This window comes from Aedes aegypti, chromosome 3 (genome assembly GCF_002204515.2).
Source record: "Aedes aegypti strain LVP_AGWG chromosome 3, AaegL5.0 Primary Assembly, whole genome shotgun sequence".
In the NCBI taxonomy this organism is placed as follows: Eukaryota; Metazoa; Arthropoda; class Insecta; order Diptera; family Culicidae; genus Aedes; species Aedes aegypti.
Genome location: NC_035109.1, coordinates 348,605,858 through 348,626,128, shown reverse-complemented (window position 1 = coordinate 348,626,128; position 20,271 = coordinate 348,605,858). Strand labels below are relative to the sequence as shown.

General features: G+C 37.4%; 1 protein-coding gene across 7 annotated transcripts in view; it reads right to left on the bottom strand.

Moving 5' to 3' along the window:
• Positions 1-19,347, bottom strand: part of LOC5578088 (sphingomyelin phosphodiesterase) — a 51,829-nt gene extending 32,482 nt beyond the window's left edge. For 5 of the 7 annotated variants that reach the window (XM_021855116.1, XM_021855117.1, XM_021855108.1 and 2 more), the window contains exon 1: positions 19,142-19,347. The gene's annotated coding sequence lies outside the window, so the exon portion shown is untranslated. Of the gene's footprint in view, positions 1-18,334; positions 18,520-19,141 lie in introns of those variants that run through there. The other 2 variants (XM_021855109.1, XM_021855110.1) reach the window with 2 other exon arrangements.
• Between the last annotated feature and the right edge of the window lie 924 nt (positions 19,348-20,271).

The following is a 20,271-nucleotide window of genomic DNA, read 5'->3' as shown; positions in this document are numbered from 1 at the left end:
GACAAATTTACGCATAAAGTTAACGCAATTTTTGCAAAAATCTTAATTTTCAATAGCTCATAAATATAAGAAAGAGAAGCAACATTCATGCTTTATTAATGTTTCATTAATAAATGATGATACCAACTTATTTCGAGATGAGTCATTCCGATCAATGTTACCCCGCTGATCAATGATACCCCGGATTACGGTACTAATTCTTAAAACAGCGTTGTATAATGCGCCATCTCAAGGTTGGCAAAATTGTGTTGATTTTATGATTTTTGTGTGTGTTATTTTTTATTCCATGAGACGTCTCTTAAATTTTATAGAGACATCGATTTATATTGCGGTGGCGCGTTTTACCCCCAAGGAGCATTTTACACATAGCTCCCCCCAGTAGTTTACGCTGATATGTGGAACCCCGTGGAGTGTAGCAAAAGCGAAAGTGAAATGTGTGCTGTCTGTCGTCTCGTCTGTCGAGATTTGCGATCAACCGATCTCATTGTCATAATGACGCATTCGGATCCTCGCAGCCTCAACAATGCCGCGCAGTGATTCATTGGATTGGGCGAAAAAAGGTCAACAGATAGTTTGGACCAATGCAGATACCGGTTGCATAAACCTCCGAAGAAAGCAGCTGAAAACTCACAGACTTCGGAGAAATTTAGTTTGCATTTCATAACACTTTTTCGAGTGGATAAAATGATGCATATATTATACTTGAAATGTCTGAAAGGCAACGTCAATGGCGGGACAAGACCTTACAAGCAAGGTGGCCAAGTTGTACTGGGAAAGAGCTTGCTTCTCAGCTTAGTGTTCAATGCACACTTCCACAGTTATTATAACTGGGAGCTTTCTTTGCAAAGTTGCCATTTTCGCATTCGTATATCGTGTGGAAGGTACGACGATACTTTATGCCCAGGGAAGCCAAGGAAATTTGCTTTACGAAAACATCCTTGTCCAACCGGGAATCGAACCCAGACATGTTCAGCATGGCTTTGCTTTGTAGTCACGGACTATAACCGCTCGGCTAAGGACAGCCCAAAAAAATCGGTAAATTGGTGGTTCTTAGTAGAAAAATTGGAATACCGGTAGTTTATTGACTCAGGCCTGTGAATCAAATCGATAGGCCTGGCCACCCTGCTTACATGAGACGTCCGTGTATCTAAACGTTTCAGTTGAGCCTTCCAGTCAAGAGTAAGTGATTGCGCGATTGGAGAAATGCGCATAATCTTGACTTGTTGTCGTCGCCTACGACCCTGTTTTTTGTTGACTTCGTTACAAACATTTGCTCGTGTTAAATATCAAGCATTCAAGACACTGATCTACTTTGAGACGAATGAAATGTTTACTCTCTAATCAACTGTGCGCTTCTTATCACAATGAAAGCTTGCAAAAATAGACTTCAAGTCCGAGGTACTTGGTTCCAAGGGCCTACAAAGGAATGAGTCGTCTGGGCATGAATTCTCTTCTGAGCCAACAGTAAAGAAGCTATGCCTTTTAGAATGCGCAATTTGTGAAAATTGTGTCATGTTTCCAACTTCTTCATGGAACAACTGGTTATTCTTGAACTGTGTACATATCTGGCTGTGGTTGACTGCCCTGCGTGACCTCGGATTGTAATCGTTAACCAGCGACAGCGCAAATTGTCAGGAAGTGCATGCGTCAGAGACTTAGTGCGTATCAGTCACAGCATGTTATTTACCATGATTGTTATGATTTTGCTCGTTTTGCCACGCATTGGTAGTCGCTTGCATGCTTTATGCTGTGGATGATATTTTCCATAATTGACCCAATTAGGCTAAATTTGTTTAGTTTTGTCTTGTTTCGCGATTCGCGTCGTTGCACTTGTGTGTTACAATGGTGAAGTTCGTGACATTTAAATGTTGTTTCGAGGTCAAGTTTGACTACCAACAAAGTCCAGGATCAGTATGAATCAAATAGTTGAGAAATACAACTGGCGATAAGGACCAAAAGGTATATATAACAGCCAGCAGGCATTTATTTTTATTCTAAAAATATGGTTTAAACTCTTTTTTATTTGATTCTTTCTTAAACAGTCAAAATGGCCAATTGGTACTTTTACTCACGTTTTCAAAACACTGAGCTGAAGAAATAGTAAAACGACGTTCATGATTGTAGAATTCGAAAATCATGAACGTCGTTTTACTAGTGTACAAAGCGGAAATAATTATTGAACTGTTGCTTGTTGCTTGCTTCATGAGATTTTTTGCTCATAAAATTTCGGCTTAACATTCAATTTAGATTCCAAGCTGTTCCATCTTAAAATCAATTGTTTTGTAAAACTGAACGGAAACCATTTCAGCTAAGTGAAACATTTTTTTTTATGAAATTGGTATTTGATGTTTTATTATTTCTCATTCATGTTTATCCTTCAATATTGTAGAACTTCCTAGCCGTAGCCATCAGTACTACAGAAGGGCAAAAAAATGGAGCCATTCAAAAGATCCGGATCACTCAAAACAACGAGTGATCCGTGGCTCTGTTTTGGCGAGAGTCGGTTCATTTGACTAGTACGGACAAAAAGACAAAAGTGAGAGACAAAAAGTGACCCGGAAAAAGAACGAGCCGATTCTTTTCCCCTATTCTCCTTCGCTCGTTGTTGTTGTTGGTGCTGTTTGTGAGGGACTTTAACCCGAAGATCATTCGTCCCTTTCGTTCGTTTCTCTGCTCTATGATAACGCTTGACACGTACCTTGCTTTGCGCGCCACGGCACACATGCAAACACAGTTTTTCGCAGCTCTGCACTTTCAGCATACACAGCCAAACAACTAATTTGCCTTGCTCACTTGCATACAGACAGATTCTCTAGATTTGTGCTCTTGAAAATTCAAGGTTCGGCTTCGATGCATCTTCACCTTAGAGAGTTTCAATAGAAATTGTGTTCACAATTATACAGACAAAACACTTTTATATGATTTTATGGGACGACCGCAAACTTTTGCTCGGCAGTACATAATCAATACTTTTGAAGCTATGAATTTTGAAGTTTATGTAGGTGTCCGTTATTAGAGAATCTCCTCCTGAGTAAAATAAATAAAGTGACATACAGCAGTTTGTGGGACCAGACTTGTGCGATTGGGACAATATACTTTAAACTAAGAATTTATTTATATTAATAAAATTGTTAAAATTGTGTCTCTTCTATTGAAAAACCTTACATTGGCATGCAATTATAGAGTTATTGTTGTGATTTGAGTAAAATTGGTTAAGTTATGTTGTTTCCGAAGGAATTCATTTTTTTGAGCTTATCGAAAAATAAGCTAAACCAAAACCCTTCATAGTTTCTTAAAACAATTGATATTTAAGTTTTAGTAAGTCTATTTATGTAGTAAAATTTTATTTTTTTCGGAACTTACACTTTTCAGCACACTTAAATTTAAATATGGTTTATTCGATCAATTATTACTTCTAGCGTCTGAGGTTGCTTTTAAGTTTTGTGTATTATAGAAAGTTTGGGTTTGTTTGATTTTTGTCAGAGGCGCGTCTACATCCGAAACCATGAATAGAACAAGCGTTGGCAAAAATGTTGTGCGCAGTGAAACTAAGAAATTATTTAAATTTATTTAGTGACTAAGTGCCTTGAAAATAGAAGATTGAAGCCCCTTGCAAAAAAAAACAAGAAGGGACCAAAAAGAGGCCGAAAGAGACCAAACAGGAATTAAGAAATAAAACAAAAAACTAATAGGAGTCAGAAGTAAGGGTTTGATTCTTCATATCATCAGAGCAAACCAATTTTTCAAGATCTAAGACTTTTTTTTCTAATTTTCATCAGAAGTTTATGCAGGTATTTGCCTAAGTGTTCAGATATTACTATATAAGATTTCAACTAGGGATTTGAGGAATGTCTCCAAGGAAGCTTTACTGAAAAATAAATCCGTGTGGTATTTTTGAAGAAAATCCTAGAGTAACCTCTGAATAAACTGGGGTAAGATTTAAAGTCACCCTTAATGAATAAGGATCTCAGAAATAACTCGTGGATTTTATTCCCATGAGGAAATTTTAGAAGATATCCTGGATAATTTGGCAATATAATCGAACTCAATCGTTTCTAGAGATAGTATTCTGCATGATTCTCAAAATAAATTTCTCGAAAAACATTGGAAAGAATCTTTATAGAAATTTGTAGAAATGAATGATCGACGGAATTATTAGAATAAAAGCTGTTGTATAAACTGGTGTGAAAACTTAAATAAGCTATTGAATATTTTATGGAAATTGTTTGGTAAAACTGCAGGAGTGAACGAAATGATGGAAAAATTAATAGAAATTGAAGAATTCTGGATTTCAGGGAAGGAACGTGTTTGAATTATTCAAGGAATCCACATGAACAGGCGGAGGAATTCTTGCAGGATTCCATGAAAAAAAAAACTTAAGCTATTTTTTTCCAAACGGCTTGAAACAAACCTTTGTGGATTTCCTCGGGAGAAATTCTGTAGAAATCTTTGCAAGATATAGTAGACTAACAACTGGAGAATTCGGTTCAAGAATTAGTAATAAAGTATCTGGATGAAATTCTAGGATAGTTTTGAAAAAACAAAATCAAAGCAATACCTGAGAAAATTATTGGAGTTCTCAAGCATTTCCTGGAGCAAATTCTCGAGAAATTGTTCTAAGCATCGTTAGAAAAAAATCTATTGAACCTTAAGTGAATATCACCTGAAACAGTTTAAAATGAAGTGAACATGGTATGAATCACTTGAATACGGAGCGAATTGAATAACTTGTAAATGAATTATTTGAATAAGAAGTGAATCAACCCTTGAATATGAAGTGAATCAGTCATGAGCGACTTGAACTTGGAGTGAATCTGACATGATTGATTTGATATGGAAAAAATCAAACCTGAATTATAAAGAGATTATGAAGTGAATCAAATCTGAATCACATGAGAATAAAAAGGATCAGACAGTATATAGAGGTATGGAGGGTATGGAGTGAATCAACATAAATCACTTGAATATAATGACAATCAATCATGAATCACTTGAATATAATATAATAAAGTGTTTTTGACTTGGATAATTTGAATATGATGAGCTTCAAGCATAAATCACTCGCACATGAAGTAAAACATACCCAAATTCTTAAAAGATGCATCATATCTAAAACACTTGAATATGCAATGGATCAGACCTGAATCACTTGAATATGATATGATTCTGATCTTAATCACTTCCTCTTCCAAATGCCAAAGGCTATCTGAACAACATTATGGACATTCTATCTTATTAAATCGTGAGGTTTAATGACAGTCAACCCTCCGTAACTTGATGTTCAATATCTCGACAAAGTCTTGAAGAACCAGAATAAAAGATGGGTTTCATGGCGATTTGGAACTCAGCAACGTCAGTGACGTCCGGAATTCGTTGACTGTCTGAACAGTTTTGTCGAAGACTTGAACTTGCTATTTCATTAGGAACACAATACAGAAGTTGCTTGAAATTCTTCATTCAACATGCTTACTCCCGCCACCTAGTGACAAAATTTCGAGCTAAACCATTTGCCTTTCGGATTACCTTGTCCTTGTAACAATTTTGTTAAAAACTTGAATATTCTTCCTTATTAAAATTATGAGATAGGACTTGTATGCAGTTGCATATAAATCAATCTGTTTTCCGGATGCCCTTGACTTCGATCTTTCTATCTTATTTGGATCAGAAGATAAAACTAGTTGAGGATGCTCAATTCGACATGCTCATTAGCGCCACCTAGCAGCAAAATTTAGAGCCAAACTGTTTGCAATTCGGATGTCCTTGAACGTATGATAAAGTTTGTCAAAAACTCGAATTTCTATCTTATCTGGATGATGAGATAGATGCTCATTTTTATCTGCACACTAGCGCTGCCTAGTGACTAAGGTTTGACCCAAATCACCTGTTTTCCGGATGTCCTTGACATTCTAAATAACTTTTCCGAAGACTCGAACTTTCTATCTAATATGGATCACGAGATAGAACATGCTTAAAATGCTCAACTTTACATGCTCACTAGTGCCATCTAGCGGCAAAATTGCGAACCAAACTATTTGCTTTTCGAATGTCCTTGATCTGTTGAACAATTTTGCTGAAGACCGCACCATTATAGATCATCAGCATCACGAGATATAGCATCATGAATGTTCCTTTTTTCAGGTGATGCTAAACTTTCCAGGATGATTCAATGTTCAGCTGAGTGTTGCAATACTTTTTCAAGCGAGTCCGTATTTATGACAGGTAGTGTATGTACAGATGATAAATAGGTTAATTTATTTTTCATGCTTTCTGCTGATCCTGTTTTATTTTTTTGTTAAATTATGTGTAGGACAAATCTTTAGAATGTTTTTTTTTTTGTGCGAAGTACATGTACTACCTGTCTTACTCACCATTATTGTTATTGTCTTCATTGAAATGGCTTTTGAAATTAGTCTAATTCACCGTTAAAATTTGAAATGGTCTTGCCTTGGTCGAATGGTTAGAGTTCGCGGCTACAAACCAAAGCCATACTGAAGGTGTTTGGGTTGGATTCCCGATCGGTCCAGGATCTTTTCGTAATGGAAATTTCATTGACTTCTCTGGGCATAGAATATCATCGTACCTGCCACACAATATACAAATGCGAAAAAATGCATCTTTGGCAAAAAAAAAGCTCTCAAGTTATAGCTGTGCAAGTGCTCATTGAACTGAAGGACAATTCAGTTACACTGCGGAACACGATTTTGTCTCAAGTACCAAAATACCGCTATTTACTTAATTAAGGGTTGCTGAATCCATTGCCATTTACAGAAATATCATAGCACGTCTAGTTTTTGAGATATTGGCTGTTGAAAATGCTAAATTTGACTATTTTAACCAACTTGCATGCAAGTTACCCAGCTTGTATGGCAATTTACTTGCTTAATTTGCCTCAGAACTCAAACTTCATGTGTATAACAATACTTATCATCAATGTTCATCATACTTCCGATGCTCAAAATTTTTTTTTTTGTTGGTTTAGAAAAGTGTTGTATTTTGCCATATAAGAGAAACGAAGAACTTCGTGTGAAGACTGCAATCATGTTGAAAAAATTGATTTAACCTCAATTTAATCGTGCAATTTCAATAAAATTTCATCTGAAATGAAAGTTAAAGTCGTATTTTGCATACTTGGTAGATTAGATCATAATATTTTTTGAAAAATCATTGTTTAAATTTTATGTATAATTGTGACTTGCTGGAACATTTCTGACAATGGCATCAGATTCAGCAACCCCAAATCTACTAGAGATACATAATTTGATTCTTGAGACACGCAAAAATGTCATTTTTGTTACGCTGTGTTATAAGGAGTGGTAAAATTAGTAAAATTCACTAGATTATCAAAAAAGTATTGTGCATCTCAATTGTACGTACTCATGTAAATATTTCACAGAAGTTTCCATGTAATTACATAACACCCAAACACTGTTATTTGTATGTGAACAACACCACTTAGCATGCCTAATCGTTAGGACACCAGAGCTCTTTGCGAAAGGTTGAACACCTCTTCGCAATATGCACTCCATACTCCAAGTGTGAAAACCCCCGCTGTGTCTCTTGCATCTCTGTGCTACAAAACTGCAATTTACCTCCCTGGACAAAAGTGAATCAGCGCACCAAAGTGGCGGTGGAGGAAAAATGCATAGCTGACGTCGTAACTGCGGTAGTGGGCAGCTACAACAATTTGCTTGCACTACCCAAAAGCAAGTGTGTGCATCATGCAATCAAACACCATCTCCGACGACGACGACTACCGCAGGATTTACACGGCTATTACATGTGCGCAAGCATCTGATGCTTAAATTTATCGCAATTTAAATCAAAACGCCACGACCAACCAAACGACGATCGACGGTGATCATGCGGACGAGCCTCCCCTGTTTGGCGCATGTATGCCACACGTCGGATATTTATTCGCTACATAGCTACACACTAGGGTGTCTCAAAATTTTACTTTGTTAGAAAACTATTTCAAAAATGTTCTGAACGTGATTTCTCATAGTTTCCCCATGCACAATTTTTGTTTGCAACATCCTTAGCTACCATTCGGAGGTTGAGCCCCAAGGTTTCCAACAAAGTGAAATTTTGGGGCACCCTACCTTACACCTACATGCATGTAAACTGTATTATTTGGGGAACTCCAAGCTGGGACTTGGCAGAAAATCACGCGTTAAAGTGAAAGTACTCCATACTCCACTCAGCCCCGCTCGCTATTGGGGCGGTATGCGCAAGCAAAGGCGTCGGACACGGCGACGTCATCGCGCCGCCATCATCGTCATTGTGTGATCATCATTATCGATTGGGGCTGTCGGGGATTATTGGGGGAGACTGGATACATTTCTCTTTCATTCCATTGCTGTGGCAGTGGTGGAGGGGGAGTGACACAAGTGGCAAAAGTGGGCGAAATGTATGCGCGAATTTCTTTGGGCCAAAGACGTTGATTTTAAGAGCGTTTTAGCGTTCCGTTTTGGGGCTGAGAGTAGGTGAATATGCATAATTACGAGACTACAAATGGGGCCGATGGCAGCTTGATCGAGGCCGTCTGTTGATTGCTCTCAGGTTTAGCAGGCATCTATTTACCTATCGGGAGTGTCCGTCAGACTGTAGCTTTTATAATCATCGATAGGTTGTTAATATTTCAACTGGTATTCGTACTTCAAATGAAACCGCTTGCTGAATAAAATTTAAAACAATAAGCACAGTTTGCGCAAAATGCAAAAAAAACGCCATTTAAAATTTTGATGGGGAGTTGATGATCAACCAATTGATGCGTCATTAGAACCGTAATGTTACATTCTATGAAGAGCACTCGTCAAATTTTTGGCGGAAAATTCTGAAGACTATTCAAAATCAATGAAACAATCATTCAAGTCATCGTGCAAAAGCTTGGGGTCAACGTCAACTACAACTCATTTTCGTTTTTATCTCTACCATTTTTCGATCAATTTCAATAGTTTGACTTTTTTTAAATTACACTCCCGTGCAAAAGTTTGGGTTCACCCCCTAAAAATATACAAAAGTGTGTTGTCCATGTCTCTGTGATTACACATCTAATTGAAACTCTCTATGGCGGATGTAATGTCGCATTGAATTAAACATTTTCTCAATTCTGAGAATAATCAAAATACCTACGAATTAAGATTAACTCATCGCCTTTCGAATAAGTCGTGTAATCACAGAGGTATGGACGAAACAACTTTGTATGTTATTTAGGGAGGGACTTCATACTTTTGCACAGGAGTGTATACCTAGTCACAACAAACATCATTGAGTCAGCCAGCCCATCATCAGAGAGTGGGTTTTGGCTGCTGATGGGATGACATGGTGGAATATGTTCATTAGACACGGTCGTTTGAAATTAAATGGTCGGTGATGGCTCTGTTGGATACGTATTTGTACGCTTCCGGGCAGTGATGTTGCATGATGCCGGCGATTGATGGGCCGATAAATTTGGGATTGGCTGCAGTTACCCAGGGTTAACGGAATAAGGTACCGTTTGTCTGATTTCACACATTGTCTAGCCAGTCGTTGGCTGCTCGGAATGGGAATATTTTAAATGAGGTAATCATTGCTTTTGAACGGTATAGATTATTGAGACTTTTAATAGCTCACTTGGCTCGAGCGCTATTGAAGAAAATCTTGCTGAAACATGTGTAGTGTTCAAAATACGCCGTAAAACGAGATTCATATGATTTTGGTACAATAAAATTTATTAATTCTTTGTTTTCTGGCGTTAGGTAGAATAAAGTCTGATGTTCAGCTTATTTGTCTATGAACACATTCATCATTATTTACTTAGCGCTTTCCTTGCTAATGGATCATTTACGCAAGAAGATGTATCCTGGAGAGTCAAGAAAAAATCCATCCAATGAAGAACAGGCGGGATTTTATCCTGATATGGTCTTGGTGGGTAGCTGGGCGTGTACCACTGCGGCTATTTAGACCCCGTTCAAAACTTCTTCTTCTTTCTGAAGTTACATTTCAACTGGGATAGAGCCTGCTTCTCTGCTTAATGTTCTTATGAGCACTTTCACAGTTATTAACTGAGAAATTTCTTTGCCACTTAACCATTTTTGCATGTGTATATCGTGTGGCAAGTACGAAGATGCTCTATGCCTTGGGAATTTGGGAAAATTTATGTTACGAAAAGATTCGATTTATTACAAAATTTTTGCTTAACAAAATTTAAATGTATGTAAGGAAAAATCATTTAGCAGACACCTTCGCATGGCTATGCTTTGTAGCCGCGGACTCCAACTACTCGGCTAAGGAAGGCCCCTAAAAATCTTATACACCCAAATTTATTCAAAAGCTATCGTGAAAGTGTCAGCGGACTCCATCAACTCTAAGGGGCTTAACGAACTTGAAATATTTATGGAGAAAATCGACAAAATACATGAAAAAATGCATCTACATTTTTGACAATAAGCTGCGTTGTTTTCGATTAAATTCTTTCGTTAGTGCTATGAAGATGCCCTTATAAATAAAAAAAAAAACACTGCAAGATTGTCTATCCGTTTATAAATAACAAGTAATACCTAGGGAAACTGAAATTCAGTTTTTCGTGGGGTGAAAAAATAATGCGTTGGTCTAAACATTATTTGAACAACATCACAGCCCGTTTGAAAAATTATCTTTCATTTATCGGAAAAATTATCGGAGTTGCCCGTTCACTCTGAGGGAAAACCGATTTCCAGTTTCCCTTAGTATAATTTTTTAGTTCCTTATCGAAAAGACTTCCGGTTTGTTGCAGTCTCTTGTATATTGCTAGTAAATTAAACATTCAAACTCACATTGTCTGTTTCCGCCAGGAAGGATTTACGATCCACATTTTGAAGACATTTCAGCAAACTTTTTTTTGTCAACGATTTCTCCGGAATTTTAACCGAAAATTATTTAAAATAATGCGTCAGAGATATTCGTTCTGTCCTATTTTATGAATTTCTCTAGAAACTAATTCATAAATTTATTCAGCAATTACGAACGCACCAGAAATTCAGTATTCAAGTTTTTAATAATATATTCCAATAAATATACTACAAAAGTTTGGGACTCTTCAAAAGTAAAACATACACTACTGAATATGGACTCACTAAAATAAGTATTGCAACACTCAGTTGAAAATTTAATCAGCTTCCAAAAAGTTTAGCATCACCTCAAAATAGGTAAATTTACATTGCTACATCTCGAGATCCTTATGATATGCGAAGAACCAACCTTCAGCATAGTTGTTCAGCAGATCAAGGACATCCGGAAGACAAACAGTTTGGTTCGCAATTTTGCTGCTAGGTGGCGCTAGTGAGCATATAAAATTGAACATTTTAAGCATGTTCTATTTTGCGATCTACATGAGTTAGAAAGTTCGTGTCTTTGGCAAAATTGTTCAGAAGGTCAAGGATATTCGGAAGACAGACAGTTTGGTTCGCAATTTTACCGCTAGGTGGCGCTACCCGAGCAAAGCTTGAGATCATATTGGAAACTAATTTTGATGTTGTGATGTCGTGAATTTTGATAACTCAGTTAGCTGTCATTTTGGTCGTTTTAACGGTTAAAATATCAAAACTGAGAGCAGAAAAATGTTCCCATGAAATCAAATTGAAAACTATGTTTGCTGTCAGTTACAGCAAGTTGAAAACTGTTTCTGCTATCATGGAGGGCAAATTGAGAACTCATTTAGATGTACATATTTTCGATTGATATTGAAACGAGTTTGCGAGAAAATAAATGCTTCATTTTTATATTAACATAGTGTTTATACATGTAACACGAATAGATTTATAATTAAATGAAATGAAAATATTCCCAAAAAGTTAAAATGATAGCAGAACGAAAACAAAACATGATATCGAATATTTCAATGACAAATCACATATCAAATTATGATATCAATTTGATGCTGAAAACAGAATATGTTTTCGACTTGCTTTCATTTTGATGTTGGACTTTGCTCGGGTAGTGAGCATGTTCAATCATGCACTTTAAGCAAGTTCTATCTTGTGATCTACATGAGATAGAGATTTCGAGTTTTCGGAAATGTTGTTCAACAGGTCAAGAACATTCGGAAAGCAAATAGTGTGGTTCGCAATTCTGCCGTTAGGTGACTAGTGAGCATTTTAGGCATTTTCTATCTTGTGATCCACAAGAGATAAAAAGCTTGTGTCTTCGGGAAAGTTGTTGTTGTCTTGGACATCCGGAATGCAGACCCTTTTAAAAATCCAATCGGTGCCACTAGTAAGCAAATAAAACTAAGGATTTCAATATGCCCAAGTTTGGGGTGCTGTATCTCAGCTTCTAGTAGTCTGAAGTGGCTGAAATTTGGATGACGAACTACAAATAACTTGAAGTTTTGCCTTAAGGGAATTATTACATTGCAGTCATTTTACATAGAGTTTCAGAGGGTTGTTCAAAGACAAAAGTAAGTAATCGAGAGACTTTTTAATTTAATTCGAAAACGGTCAGTCGTGGAAAGTTGGTGTGTTCTGCAAATTTGTGTGACTTCTGAAATTGAACAACTTTGTGAAGCAAACCAGACCAGAAAAACTATAATATAAATTAAATCAAATTTTAAACACTTGAGTATAAGGTAAATCAGACATGAATCACTTGTAAATGAATGGATAAGACCTGAATCGCTCAAAGATGGAGTGAATCAGTAATGATGTCCTCAAATGTGAAATAAATCAGCTCTGAATCTCTAGAAAATGCAGTCAATCGTACGTGGAACACTTGAATATAAAGTGAATTAGGCATGACTCATTTGAAAATGAAGTGAATCAGCCGTAAACTGCTTGAACATGAAGTGAATCATACCTGATTAAGTGGATAATGCAGTAAACCAAAACTAAATTACCTAAATTTTAGGTGAATCAGACCTGAACAATTTGAATATAAAGTGAATCCGATCTGAACGACTTGACTTTGCAGTGAATCCGACATGAATCATTGAAATATGAAGTTAATCAATCTTAAATCACTTGAATATGAAGTTATTCAATCCTGAATCACTTGAATGTGAAGTGAATAAGGTATGAATCACTTTAACATAAAGTGAATCAAGCTTGAAACACTTGTAAATAAATGAAACAGACATGAATCACTTGAAATCAATGGAACTTTAAGTGAATCCAACCTGAAACAGTTGAATATCAAGTGAATCATGTATGAATCACTTGAATCCGGAGCGAATTGAATCATTTGGAAATAAATCATTTGAATATGAAGTGAAGCAATCCTAAATCACTTGAAAATTAGGTGAATCTGATGTCAATCACTTGTATATGAACCAAACCTGAATCACTAGAATATGAAGTGAATCAGTCATAAGCAGGGCCGTATATTTTCATTTAATTTAAACGCATTTTCAATCCTCAAATGACTGACTCCAGCTTGCCTTCAAATTGAAACTTTACTGTTTCGCCCCATTCTTTAGGAGCTGATAAATTCAAATGAACGACCTGGTGGCCCGCATAGTTTTTCTATCTTAATCTATTACCTAACAAGTTACATATATTACTACTGCAAAAAGTAGGTAAAATCCATTTTCTAAAATTTTGATGGATTTCAATAAAATCAAATAAAACGAAAATCGTACTCTTTCATTTCATTTTCTTGTTGGTTGCTGAGTGTGGAACGAAACACGAAGCGATGCAGTTGTTCGTCACCATCGATACGACACAACTATGCCTTCGTGTTTCACAAAATGCTTTCGAAAATGCACGGCCCTGGTCATGAGTCACTTGAACTTGACATGATTTATTGAATATAGAGAAAATAAAACCTGAATTACTTAATTATGAAGTGAATCGAACCTGAAACACATGAATATAAAGAGGATCAGACATTAATCACTAGGGTATGGGTGAATCAACATCTTCTTCTTGGCATTGACGTCCTCACTGGGACAGAGCCTGCTTCTCAGCTTAGTGTTCTTATGAGCACTTCCACAGTTATCAACTGAGAGATTTTTTTCGTATATCGTGTGGCAGGCAGTGTTGTGAAAAACTCAATATCTCATAACTCACGCTTGAGATTTTTCATGCGTATGTTCTCAATCACGCAACTCAGCAGTCAAAAAATCATGGATGAGTTGGATCACCTTTTTGACTCATTGTCCCGTATATCCATAGCTTACTCACACACGGCAATAATTTCTAGTTAGCATGGTAAAATTACAGTAATCCGTTCTAACATAAACAACAACATTCGGATTTCACGACTTTTTGACGGGTATTGCGACTGAATCATTTTTTTACGGTTTGAGTTGATTTGAGCGTGAGATTTGCGAAGCAGATCTCTAATTAGTTTGCTCTCACGGGAGAGCGTGTTGATTGAGATTTGAGTGTGAGTCTATCAACACTGGTGACAGGTATGATTATACTCTATGCCCAGGGAAGTCAAGGAAATTTCAATTACGAACAGAATCTGGACCGACCGGGAATCGAACCCAGACACTTTCAGCATGGCTTTGCTTTGTAGCCGTGGACTCTAACCCTCGGGTAAATCAACATGAATCATTTGAATATAAAGACAATCAATCCTGAATCACTTGGGTATGAAGAGTTTCTGACATGGCATGAATTACTCTCATGTGCGAGTAAAACATTCCCGAATCCTTAAAAAATGCATCAGACCTGATACATTTGAATATGATCTTAATCTCTTCCACTTCCAAATGCCAAAGACTATCTGAACAACATTATGGACATTCTATCTTATTAAATCATGATATTTAATAACAGTCAACCCTCCATAACTTGATGTTCCATATCTCGACAAAGTGTTGAAGAACCAGATTAGAAGTAGGCTTTCTTAGCAACTTTGGAACTCAGTAGCGTCCGGATTTCCTTGGCTGTCTGAACAGCTTTGTCGAAGACTCGAATTTGCTATTTCAATAGGATCACAATACAAAACAAGCTTAAAATTTTTCATTCAACATGTCCACTACCGCCACCTAGTGGCAAAATTTCGAGCTAAACTGTTTGCCTTTCGGATTACCTTGACCATCTAACAGCTTTGCCAATAACTAATTACTGAGACTTCCGATTTGAAAACGGTTTAGGTAAAATTGTAGCTGACTAATGTATCTACCGATTGAATGAATTACTTGCTTTTCCCATAGTAATTCCCATACAAACTTTGAAGGGCTTGTGCAGTCTCAGTTTTCATCCAATTGAGCTCAAATTTTGGGAGGTAACTCAGAATTCGTATAGAATAGAATGAGTGGTGTGGAGGAAAAACGATCTTTGAACCACCTTAATAACCATTCTATATTGTTTTGGGAAAGAATTTAAACTTTTGCACAGGATTTTATCTTCCAGAAAGCGTAGAGGGCTTCGTAGCGGTACGTTATTCATTTAGACGTATTATGAGTGTGACGAGGTAAGGATTCGAATCCAGAAGAAGCTGTTGTCTAGTGTTAGTAATGTTCAATCTATGCAGCTATTGGTTGAAGAAGGAGTAAATTGTGATTCTATACCATCAGCCGGAAAGCAGTTAACCGGCAGACCACTTGCCGGAATGTACCATTACCCTGAAAAACCATTACCCGGAAAATAAAATCTTTCTTTTTTTACAAACTTTATCAGTACATTTGTATACAATTGGTATTGTCTTTTATTGATGCTTAGCACAAATTATGTCACGCTAACCATGGACATTCTCGACTCCTTCTGTTTCCGTCGTCAAAAGACATCTCCAAACTGCTATGGACCAAACATGTTGTTCTTCTTGACGGCGTTACGACTCAACTGGGACAAAGTCTGCTTCTCAGCTGTTCGAGGAGCATTTCTACAGTTATTAGCTAAGAGCCTATGTCAACTGATTATTTTTGCATTCGAATATAGTTTGACAAGTATGTAAGTACTCTAGCTCTGGAAAGTCATCAATTTTGCCAACCAGAAATAATTTTGAACCGGTGGTATTCAATTCGACCAATCACAATTTGATATTTATAAATAGTTTCACTTTGCCGCACACGCAGATCGGAAAACTATGTCTTCAAACTTAGGCTTTAAAACGAAATATTACAGGGATAGGAATAATGAAAATATTTTTTTAATTATAAATATTTGATGCTGAATAACAACGAGGTCAATATAAATCGAAAAAATCACCTACCAAATAAGGTATGGTGCATTTGAGTAAATGGAACATCTCAGTATTTAAAAATGTTTGGAGTTATATAATGGTTGTCTTATTCTCTTAAGCTAAGTATGCTGTTTTGCTCAAGAAAAGTAAAAATTTCTGCGGAAGAAATGGTCAAGAAATTTTGTACAGCGAGCTCCATTTGAAATGACATTTCTTTTCGACTGCGTACTGTGATCAAAGAAAACTGCTTTTCATGAGCATTTCTTGCAAGAAATTTCCCACGCATCGAGATAGGCGATTACTTTTCTGTTGAAGTGCATACTTCGCTTTAAGTTGAAATAGTTTGGAATCTAATTTCAGCATTGTATTGAAATATAAAAAAACACTAATCTTGCGAAGGAAGCGACATACAACAGTGCAATTCTTATTTTATCTAGTGCCTCGATAATCGAGAGTAGGGACACAATTCGTCATTGTGACGTCCATCTTTGGATTTCGAGATATTGCACCTCACTAGATCTACTTCTTCCTTGAATTTGGTTAATTGTGTTTTTTTTTTCTCCGAATGTCTGTACTTCGAATTCAGTGCCAGGGTCAAAAACTAGACAGAATAATAAGCAATCATAAGAGTAAAATATTTGGTCATTTTCGGCTTAACACATATTGCCAAAAATGCCGGTGGAACTCGGAAGAACCGCCAATCAAAAAATAATAGTGAATATAAGATGTCCCGAAATGGGTCATTCTAAGAAAAGGAATATTCGAAGGATTTGCGTTCAGATGATTGACGTATGCGGAAACAACATTTTGCCATGAATGACTGGAATGAAATATCGCATATCAATATTGCACGAAGAATAAGAAATTTCTTAAGATATGTTTTCTTAGTTTGAAAAGTTTCTTCAGGAATTTTGTCAAAACTGTTTCTAGAGTTGGGCCTATCGTGAGGATGGTAAGAAAGGTATGAAAGTTGAATTTTTAAACCCTTTTTTCCTGAATTTAGAATCACCGTAATTAGCAGCTCCTCAGAAAACATCCACCAAGTGAAATGTGAAAATGTGAAACAGCCTAGAATACAATAATGCGCTGAAATAAAAATCACGCAAAAGAAGCATAAAACGTCAGTGTGATATCTAGTTTGGCATTGCGTACTAGCAAAAAGTTTAAAATAAGAAAATTGACTTCGTACGCTTCTTTCAAATCGTGAGTAGGGACACAAGGCGGTCATTGTGACAGCCTTGCTTAAATTCCTACATGTTTCGCCTTAAGATCGCAAATATATTTTCTAGAGACATCTACACACTTCTAGGGTTTCTGCACACATTCATGAACTATAATCTGGACTCCTAGCAAATCTTATAACGTCGATAGGATTTACTGGAAAAAGATTCTTTACCAAATTATTAAAACCTCTGCATGAAAACAGCCACGCAATTCATTGCAATGAAAACTAAATCGATAATCATTCTGCTGTTTGTTTTTTTTTTGCACATTCGATAACACCTTGTCGAAACTAGTTCAAAAGCTGTCTGTCATGCAAAACAGAAGCAGGATCATCAACATCTTTTTTGTTAACCACCTGAAGGCTCCACATTGACCCGTTAGTTCAACCGATACAAGAATCACCACTCGTGACACACTATTTAGCTAAACACTTCACAGCAACTCCATTGAAGTCAGTTCTTTCGAAATAGAAAAAAATGCGAAGAATGGCTCGGTAAAAGCCAGATGATATCGTCAATTAGCATTCAACAATAGTAGCGTTATAAACTGCTGCACTGCCAGACATAACACTTCACTACAAGATCAACTGGGCTGAAGCACTTTTATTTCGGTCAATGTTGTGTTTTTTGTTTGATACGAATTAATATTTCGCAGGTCTCAACAATAGCTTTATCTAGCTCAACACTGTTCGAAATGACGATAAATGGAATAACCGTTTATACAAAACGATCGCCACCCATTGTGCGGTCCGCGGAGAAATGGTGGAGAAATTCCTGCTTCATTTTTCTTATGTTTCGCCTGCTTTTGACCGTTGTTGTTGTTGTTTTCTTTCACCAAACTCTCGGCTTCGATAAGCTCGTTTAGTTATTCAACTCTCTACTTAGGATTTCGTTTCGCACACACTACACTTGCACGGGGTTTTGATGATAAAAAGCATTTTTCGTACATACGAGCCTATTGGAAACCGTTTTCCATCATTCACTTTTGATCTTCTTCGACTTCTTCTTGGCGGATGCCGGTTTACCTTGGACGGCGAGCAGTTGTTGCAACACGGTTTTTATATTTTCCTTTTCTTTCCGATCATGCGAAGTTGTTAATTTTCATTTTCCTTTGCAAAGCTGTTGTGCACTCTCACGCCTTTTTGTGCATATCCAATTATCCGCTGGATTAATTCACATTTCGTTGTGGGAAAATCGAATCACTCCCTTCTCCGGAGCGGATACCTTTTTATACCTGTTGCGTCAAGTAGTATGGAACCGTTGAAGAGTGGTTACGCACTTGGACAGATTATATCAGACCGACTGAGGAAAGATCATTGGCACCACTCGTGAATCGACACTTAGAGATAATCACTCAAGACACGCTGGCAAGATGAGGCGAGCCAGTTTTCTTTGTTCGCACACTTCAACACAACTGCAAAAACTTCTTGAACGGCACCAGGAATCGCTCTGAAACCTCATAATTATCACTAGACAACGACAGGAGCAACAAACACAGTCTCCCATACCCTAATCAAGGAGGTCGAAGCTCCCGTAATGGCGATTCAACGACCTGTATCAGCCGTTGACACAAATATACCATTCAGATAAAAATTGGCGTTAACGGCAGGCCTTATCAACTTCAAAAACTAGACCGAACCATTAACCTAGTCCGCTTTCGAGCACCAGTGATCTCCTTTGCGTATAGCTCTATCGCTCAACTACCGAGAGGTTGTAGATCAAGTTTTGATTACACACTCCTTCATCATCTTTTAACAGCTGTCTTCTCGCCAAAATCTTCTGGCTTTGATAACAGCTACACGATAGATGTAACGACATGTTAATCCACATACCTACACGACACAGAAAGCCGAAAATAGCACACTATCTCCAGCACAGCACAACTTTCGAGAGTGAAATGAATAAAAGCTAAAGCTCGCACGCGCACGATCAACACGTTGTTGCAACTTATGATGGGTCTGTTACTGATCGAGAGACGGAACGGGAGAGACGTCGTCCGCTTGGATCCGCGGTCAACACTCAACTGATCGCTGCGACCGCGAAATCGAGCCCAAGAAGCGAAAACGAAAAGAGTCTTCTCTTCGCAAGGGTCTGCCCGAGTTCGATTCCAAAAGCTAACCAGTTTCATTTGGCGACTACGGGGAGCGCTGGACAATCACAACCAACGGTTGGAATATTGGCGGCAGCGCGCGGGAGCCGGTGCTGAACTCTCGCTGTTCAGTTGGAGCTTTTATCTCAACCATGTGCTGCTATGGTGAGGTGACGCACGAGCACGCTCCGGCTGAGAGTTGATTGTGGGGGAGAGAATGTAAAAGTCACCCAACTTGGAGCAAATGTGGGGATGCTCATAAAACTATATGCATCGAGTTTTTCTGATTGTATTTCAAGTTTATGAGCGTTTTGACCAGATTTTTGGAAAGTTAGCATGAATAACTATCTTAACCCTTCTTTTGGAGTTGTTTACAAACCACGTGATCTGATTTTGAAATTCTGGTCAGATTAAGGTGATTAGAAAGCGAAGCCAATCTTTGAATTTACAAGTGCACAAGTCTGAAGAATCGGACGACCGTTTGCGTTGAAAATCTATCAAATTTCTTGCTTGCGGGTGGTAACCAATCGGATAAATTTTCAACGCCGAGTGCTGTTTGATTCTCAAGTCTTGTGCTCTTCAAAATTAAAAGATTGGCTTCGCTTTATAATCACCTTAAGAAATTCTCACTTTACCATATGGTCCGCCGTGGTCCTTTGATTAGCCATCTTCTTTTTTCCTATAACAGCGTAGTTTCTTCTTTAATTGGGTATAAGCATAGATGACCGTTCAATTTATAGTTGTTACTCCGTGATTGACCAGAGCAATCGAAGTTGCACCACAGAGATTCAATGAATGGGGCTTGGGATTAACTTACTCGAGAGCTCAAAGTTCTAAAGTTTATATCGTCCTTATGGTCATCGGGAAGGGTAG